The sequence below is a fragment of the Otolemur garnettii genome, unplaced genomic scaffold, assembly GCF_000181295.1.
Source record: "Otolemur garnettii isolate 467f Iridium unplaced genomic scaffold, OtoGar3 scaffold00011, whole genome shotgun sequence".
Lineage (NCBI taxonomy): Eukaryota > Metazoa > Chordata > Mammalia > Primates > Galagidae > Otolemur > Otolemur garnettii.
This window is the reverse complement of record NW_003852406.1, coordinates 28,430,726-28,439,367: the sequence shown is the minus strand read 5'-3', so window position 1 is coordinate 28,439,367 and position 8,642 is coordinate 28,430,726.

The following is an 8,642-nucleotide window of genomic DNA, read 5'->3' as shown; positions in this document are numbered from 1 at the left end:
GCAGAAAAATAAACAAATTGTAACCAATATATTCTTACAGTGACCATACTTCTCACATATAACAACATGGATACATTGTACAGATAAGGCTGCGTGAAGTGTGAAGTAAGTCAGACCCAAAGGAGCACAAACTGTATGCAGATCCATTTATGGGAAGCTTTATAACAGGCAATGCTAATCTAGGTGGTGGCCTGTGGGGTGGGGGGCAAGAGGCAGGAGGGCACTTTCTGGGGTGATGGAAATTTCTCCATCTTGATGCCCGTGTGGGTTATATGGGTGTCATCATTTGTCAAAATTCATTGAACTGAACATTTAAGATCCGTAACTGCACTGAATGTAAATTATAGAATAAAAGTTACTATGAGGCAGCTCAGAGCCTTTAACAAGCTCAGCTCCAACACACATGTGGAGAAGGGGCCTGTAGCACGCAGGGCTTCCTGACCTAGTTTGGCTCGTGTTGGAGGGTGTGGGCAGAAGAGCTCCGTCCTTCCCTCGGCATGAGCTGGGAGCAGATGGCCATGTTGGGACAGGAGCCATAGGGTGCCTGCGCTTCACGTGTCATGGAGGCCATGGCTGGCGGGGGGCGGGGTATGGCAGGGTCCACCCACTGCTCTTGGCACCTGCACAACCCACTTCTCCAGTGTCTGCTGATGGGACCTGAGTGTCCATGTGGTAGGGTCTCCTGATGCTGGGCCAAGACTCTATGTGTGTGTCCCTTTGTGGTGACTGTGGAATCCTACTCTCTCTGTCCTGTGCAGGCTGCCCAAACCCCTCTCTGACTCAGCATGTGGTCCCTATCCAGTAAAGCCCCGGGGCAGAGGTCAGGCTTGATACAGCTCCCCAGGCAGCCGCTGCTTTTTTGCTCAATCTGGGCTCTAGTAGGAAAACCAGTCCCCAGGGTTTTCTGGTGGGTCCCGGGCTACGCAGCACCAAGAGTTCCTTGTTTTGCTTGTTCTCATCTGCTTCTCAGCTTCTGGGAATCCCTCAGAACGACTCAATGATACCCTGCTCTGTTTTCCAACACTGCTAAAGAGATACTCTCATTTTTCTCTTTTGTCTGTCAATGCAATTGGGGCACAGCAGGCAACTTATGAGTGAGGTGGGGTGGCTGTGTGTGGGTGAAAGTACATGTGTGAAGGTGAGTGTGGGTGGTTGCATGAATGTCATGCAGCCTGAGCCCGGGAAAGAGGAAGGGGCTGGGGGAGGCAGGCAGGCAGCCAGGCAGGCAGTTGACAGTCTGGCCCACGAAAGGTCCTTGCTGCATGCAAGAATGACATTGCTGTGTGGCGGGGCTGACAGATGCTCCACGGGAGATTAGGAAATAAGTCTGCATCTCCCCTGGGCTCTGATACCATCAGTGGTTAAGCGGCCTGTCTGATTTCATTACAAATCTCCCATTCCTGAGGCTTAGAGCTCAGCCTCCAGGCTCACAGGTGTGGGAGGACAGTGGGCCACAGCAAGGGCATTTTGCTTTTAATTGTGGCCATTAATCTGGCACCAACAGCTGGTCTATCCTGCCAGAAGAGGAGAGGGAAGGAGGGCAGGAAACCTATCAGTTGGGGAACCGTTGACCCTGCTGCTTTGTGCAGTTATGAGGGTGGGAGGGAAAAGCTTCTCAGTCCTGCTTTTCAGGGCCCACCTTCCCGGCCTTCTGGGAAGGATTGAGGTTTGCTTCCTGCCTGGATTTGGTGGGAGTCTCCTGGAGCCAGTACATGACCAGCTCCTGAACCATGTTCCTCTATTTCCCCAGGGACAAGGGCAAGTGGTGGGTAGTGGCACCTTGCCTGGTACAAGGCCCTGCCCCAAAGTCAGGGTATGTCCTAGTGAGAGGGGCCAGGCTGGAATGCCGTAGGGGCTGAATAAGATCTGGAACAGCTCTGTAAGGGGAAGGGCAGAGAGGGGAGAGGCCCTACAGCCAGTTGGGAGCAGAGCTAGGGAGAATGCCAGCTATGATCACAAAATGGGGAGAGGGATCAGATAGTGTGTGTGGGGGGGGTGAATCCCCATCATCCATCCACAACCCTCAGCTGGAACTACCTCAGGAAGGGCTTGCAGGCTTGGGGCAAGTCCAAGGCATCAGTTTGCCCTGGGAGCCCTCCAGCCTCACACTGAGCCCAGAGGCAGAGTAGGGCAGAGTTGGGGCAGACACCCACAGAGCACCCAAAGAGCAGGTAGGGAGAAGCTCGATGGGCTTGAGGAGAAGGTGGGAGGAGGCCTTGAAGGGTGAACACAGTCTTGCCAGGCATGGGTAGATGTGTGGGGGAGGCTCCCAGCAAACCAAGGGTTTGTGGAGGGCAGAGGACGTACAGAAGAAAGGGGCTAAGTAGCAAGGTTGATTTCTGCACAGTAGGGCCAGGGGCCACTTTCTAGAGTTAGTGGCTGCTCCCGTGAAGATACTTTTCTGTGTCCTATGTCCTCAGATCCCCTGGGGCTTGAGAGATTAGGAGCAAGGCATAGGCTGCCATAATCACAGCAGCCATCAACTACTGTGTGCGGGAGTTCCACCCACATAGCCCCCCAGGGCAGCCTTGAGAGGGGTTGATGCAGACCCTTCAGTTCCTGAGGCCTGGAGAGGAAGAGGACTTGCCTAGGGTCACAAAGGGAGTCAGTGTGTCTGGGCCAGGCCTTTCTTGCTATACTGTGGGGCCTTCAAGTAAGACTCCTGGCCTGGCTCTTTACCTCCCCTACTAGACAGGAGGGCCCTGGGCATGGATGACGAAGGGACAAGCTGCCTGGGTCAGGGCTCTGTGCTCCAGGGGAATGACGCTTGGTGCTGATGAGGTCTTCTGACTTCTCAAAGGAAAATCTAGACTCTTGCTGTCCTTATAATGGATAATACTGGCCAAAGCGTCAATTAAGTCCCATTTGAATGCAGAGCTTGCATCATTTAGGGTAGATCAGAGGGGCTCTGGCTCAGGCTAGGAGAGCTCACAGTTTCCCATTCTCCTCTTCCTGAGCTGGGGACTCTGGGCAAGTTATCGACCATCTCCATGCCAGGATGATGGTGAAATTGGGTAGGAATAGGATCTACCTCACAGGTTGTCCTGAAGAGTAAATGCATCACACAGGCAGACCACTGGGAACGGTATCTGGCCTAAAGAAGTGCTCAATGCCAGCAGTCATTGTTACTGCAAGTCGTACCACCTTGCAGCGCTATTCAGGGAGAGAGAAGCCACTCAGGTGCAGAGGAACTTGTCCATGAGGGAGCACACCACCCCTTCCTTCCTCCTCACCTGCTCCCTCTGGGGGCCTCCTCAGGATGCGCAACCACCTGGACAACCAAGAACTGTTGAGTCTACTACTAAATATTTCCAGAATCTGGCCCTGCTCTACAATTACCTTGCCAGTGAGCTGAGCTGGGGGCTTCCAGCCTCTCTCCCTGGCTATCTCTGCCCTTAGATTACCTCTCCGGGCCTTTGCTATAACCTAAGGAAACCTTTCTTCCAGTATAAATCTGAGCATGTCCTGTCTCTGCTGAGAGGCTCCCGTGGCTCCTATGCCAGAATGAACTTGGCTTTAAACACACTCTTGCTGTGTGGAGTAACTTCCATACTTTGTCCACCTGGGGAACTCTATTCATTCTTCAAAACCCAGTGCAGGCTGTCTTTGCTACCCACAAGTCAAGGTAATAGCCCTGGCCCCTCCCACTGCCTTCTATGTTAAGTGGATCCTTTTGTTGTTACTAAGTTTACACAAGCATTACTATCAATATTTTGAGGACCTTGGGCCTGCCTTTACCCTCATACCTAGACCAGGGGCAAGGGGCAGGCTCATGTCAGTGTTGGCCGATCCAAGCTGTTCTTAGTCAAAGATGTGGTGGAATGTAGGTGTTACTGTCCCAGAGCCACACTGTGTGGCCTTGGGTATACCCCTCTCTTTCTGGGCTATAGTTTCTGCATCTCTATGATGAGCAGGCTTCAGGGTGTCTTGGCTTTTCTGAGTTTCAGTAACTGCCCAAAGCCTGCCTGCCCCAGGGGTGGATGAAAATCTTGGGAGTCTTTGCAGAGCACCTGCCTCTCAGGCTGGCTGTGCCCATGGGAACCAGCACCTTCATCCCCCAAGGTGACTGGTATCTTTGGGGGACAAAGGGATGTTTGCAACACTTAAAACTTCTTTCTTTTCCCAAGAGAAATGGAGAAACCTCATTAAGCCAAGATAGGAGAACTGGGTCACGCCCTGATGATGCCAAAGCAGAGGCTGCCACTTGGTTCTGTGAGCTAAGCAGGTTATTAAATTTCAGACATAAGAAATAATCTGCTCCCTGCATTCGCCTGATCACTTTATTAGCACAAAAGATAAATTTAAACCACAGACTCATGGCAAAAAGAAGTAAGTCCACATTTACCTCCTAATTAAAGTGAGAGAAGCCAGCTAGATCCAAGAACACCCAACCCACTCAATTAACATTTATTACAATCACAAAACAATCTAATTCAATTAAAATGTTTCCACAGAAGTAGTTTAATGACTTTCCCCCAAATAAAATACATTTGACCAAAGCATTTATTATGCCAAGGCACAGTGTCATGAGGGAGTGGAATGATGGCCTGACCTGGACAGCAAGCTCTGAGAAGGGGAGGGTCTGGGCTGAGTCCTTTCTCCATGGAAGGAAGTGATGCTCTGGACACAATGAGCCAGGTGAGCGTCCAGCCAGGGCAGGAGGTGCCCCTAACATCTGCTTCTCCACTCCCACTTCCCACCCTCGTCAGCTCACTGCTGTGTCTGGCACATCCCCAGTCTGGGTTGAGACTATAGGGGAGAAGGCAGCCTTGGATTCAGGGGCCTGGACCTCTGTCTGCCTCTGTGCACTATGTCACCTTGGGCAGGTAAGGAGATGCTCAGAGAAAGGACTGTTAACAAGGCTTTCTGAAATGCAGCCAGGGGATATTTGGAAAGCTGCAAGTAGCTCTCTGACGCTCAGGAGGCAGAAATTTGAATTCATAGTGCCTTTTTTCAGGAAAAACATCTCTTGAAAGGTCCTTAGTTATAAAAACCAGAAAGCTAATACCCATTCAAAGTTTGCTTTTTTTTGCGCTTACTATTGCCAGGCAGTGGGCTAAACACAGTGGCTTGGTTATGTCCTTTAACCCCAACAATGACTCTGTGAGGCAGGAATTCCCACTGTAACCAAGGCCCAGAGTGCCTGAGGACATGTGGTTAGCTATAGCTGGATCCGGGATCTAAACCCTGGCAACCAGGCAAGCTCAGAATAACTGTAGGACCCAGGCGAAGGTGCCTCTGAGTCATTGGTGGTGGATGATCTGTTGTTTTGAAAAGCTCCCTGGTGACTATTGCACTTTAATCTTGGAGATCTGACATCTCTACACCCCACCTGGTCAGCTGGGGTCAGCCCTTGCCTGACACCCCAACTTTCCATTCAGTTTAACTGCACCAACATTGGCTGAATGATATACACTGTCACCAGCATTGAGTATATGCTTTAAAAAATAAAAAAAAGCTTTGTTAATTTGATAGGTAGAAAATGGGATGCCGACAATATGATCTTAATTAAAAAAGAGAAGGCAGAGTAAACAACACTTGCAGGATACACAGCCAATGTTAGTGGTAGTCATTTCTGGGGTGACCTTGTGGCCAATTTTATCTTCCAAATTTTCTGCCATAGACAGACATTACTTTTATAATCAGAAAAGGCTATTAAAATGTTTTTTTAGATATGCCATCTTAGTTTATTTCTCTTGATTTCTGGAAAGGTTAAACATTTGTATTCTTCTGTGACCTGTCTGTTCTCATCTATTGTTGCTTTATAGTCCCAGCAATTTCTATCAGTTCTTTGTAAGTCAAGATTTTAGCTCTATGTCTGTCATATGTGTTGAAATAGTTTTCCTGGTTCTTTACTTTTCAATTCTATTTCTACTGCTTTCAATGGACAAAGTTCACCATCTTCAGTCAAATCTATTGATCCTTCCCTTTCAGATGCCTCCTCCTGCCTTCTAGCTTAGAAAGTCCTTTCTCAACAAAAGATAAAATAGGTATTGACTTATCAATCTTCCCAGTTCCTAAGGCTTCTTTTCTTCTTTTCTTTCTTTTGTGGCATGTAACTCTTTGTTTGATCTGGATTTATATTGGTTTACAGTATGCAGATTAATTTTTTTCCAAATGGCTGACCGATTTATAGGGTAAGACTTCCTTCCCTTCCCATACTGTGAGCTCTTACTGATCCTTCATTACATTTTTACAGATATACTTTCATACTAGATACTATTTTTAGGTTGCCTTTTCCATTACATTGACCTGGGGGTTTTTTGTACCTGTATCACACTACTTTATTGCTCATAGCTTTTTCATATGCTTTGGATTTCAAGTATTTCTGGGTTTCTTTCATCTTCCAGGTGACTGTGAGAAACATTTTGTAAAGTTTCTCTCCCCAGAAAAACCTCTTGAGATTTTAAACTCAAATTGTATTAAATATTTGAGCAGACCCCCTGATAGCTCATGGATCTAAGCATCTCCCTTTATAGTACTCAGGAGAGTGCTGGAGTTCCTCATATTTCGTTAGTTAGCCATCCCTGTGAGTTATGTGACTGAATGCCCCACAAGTTGAGATAATACAGTTTATACATACATATGTTATATAATGCTACCATTTTTAGTGAGAGAAGCTGCCTTTTAGGAAGTACTGTGTGCATAGTGTATTATTGAGAAAAGCAATTTGCAGAGTAGTGTGCATAGTAAGAGCCCCCCCCCCCTTTTTTATGAGACAGAATCTTGCTTTGTCACCCTTGGTAGAGTGCCACAGCATTATAGCTCACAGCAACTTTAAACTCTTGGGCTCAAGTGATTCTTTTGCCTCAGCCTCCCCAGTAGCTGGGACTACGGATGCCCACCACAATGTCTGGCTATTTTTCTTTTAATTAAATCATAGCTGTGTACATTAATGCAATTATGGGGTACAATGTGCTGGTTTTATATACAATTTGAAATACTTTCATCAAACTGGTTAACATAGCCTTCATCTCATTTTTTTAGTTATTGTGTTAAGACATTTATATTCTATACTTAGTAGATTTAACATGTACCCTTGTTATGCCTGGCTATTTTTTTTTTTTTTTTTTTTTTAGAGACAGAATTTCACTTTATTGCCCTCAGTAGAGTACTGTGGGATCACAGCTCACAGCAACCTCAACCTCCTGGGCTTAGGCAATTCTCTTGCCTCAGCCTCCCGAGTAGCTGGGACTACAGGTGCCTGCCATCATACCCGGGTATTTTTTTGTTGTAGTTTGTCTGGGGCCGGGTTTGAACCCACCACCCTCAGTATATGGGGCCAGTGCCCTACCCACTGAGCCATAGGTACCTCCCATGCCTGGCTATTTTTAGGAGATGGGACTTTGCTCTTGCTCAGACTGGTCTTGAACTCATGAACTCAGGCAATTTACCCGCTAGGCCCTGGAGAGTGCTAGGATTACAGGCTTGAGCCACCGGTCTGGCCTTCTAAGCCATCTGGGAACTGAGTGGAACCCTGTGGGGACACGTGTGTGTCTTACATATATCTGCATGAACATGGGGGAGGGGTTAAGGGCTTTACAACCATGATTACCATGGCAGAGTGGGAGAAGGGGTAGGTGAATGGAGACCAGATTTTTAACCAGAAATTATAAAAGGAAAGAAAAAGAAAAAAGGAAAAGTTTGTCCGTTGCTTCTATAGTGCTGGTGGCCCCTGGGTTGCCTTTTTGGTTCCAGCAGCGGTCCTGGTAGGGAAGCTGTAGAGCAAACGAAGTACCTGCTGGGCAGGTGGGGCTGGGGTTTACTTGTTTGGTAAGTCTAGTCTCCCCCCACCTGGGAGGCAAGTCTGCTCTGGAATGTCCAAAGATAGCCAGAGCCAGTGCCCTGGGCTTGCCCAGCCTACAGGAGCTCAGTGAAGGGCTGATGGGAAAGGGAGCCTGCCCTACAGGAGGAATGCGTTGAATCTGCCTGCTCTGCTTGGCTGGTCCTGGATCTGCCCCTTTCTTCCCACCCACACGCTGCCCCTGTCAGGAAGCCTTCCTTGACCTAGTGTATCAGAATGGGAGTGAAAGCCCACAGGGTCCAGGCCTATCCACTGGCACAAAAACGGGACCTGTAAGTGGTTGCCAAATCTGCCAGGCCTGGGTTTGAATCTTAGCCCTACCACTTACCTGCTCTGATTTTCAACTGCCTCATCTGTGAAGTGGGTGTCAGAGGGCAATAGTAGGGACCAGATGACACGTGGGTGAGCCTGGCCCAGGGCCTGGCACTTTAGGGCCTCCAGGGGCAGTTCCCTTCCTGCTCCCTCTCTGCTAGTGTGAATCAGATAGGATAGCAGGCTGAGTGGCCAAAGCCATGTACACCCTCCCCCCTTCTGTGCTCAGAGGAAGGGAACGGGCTGCGTGCAGATGTAGGCAGACACACGTACAGACACAGACATACACACAGATGCAGATGCAGACACATGCAGACAGAGACGCAGACGCAGACACAGGCACACACAGGACGCAGACGCAGATACAGACACAGGCACACACATAGATGCAGACACACACAGGATACAGACGCAGATGCAGACACAGGCACAGATAGATATACACACAGGACGCAGACGCAGACGCAGACACAGGCACAGATACAGACACACACAGGACGCAGACGCAGACGCAGACACAGGCACA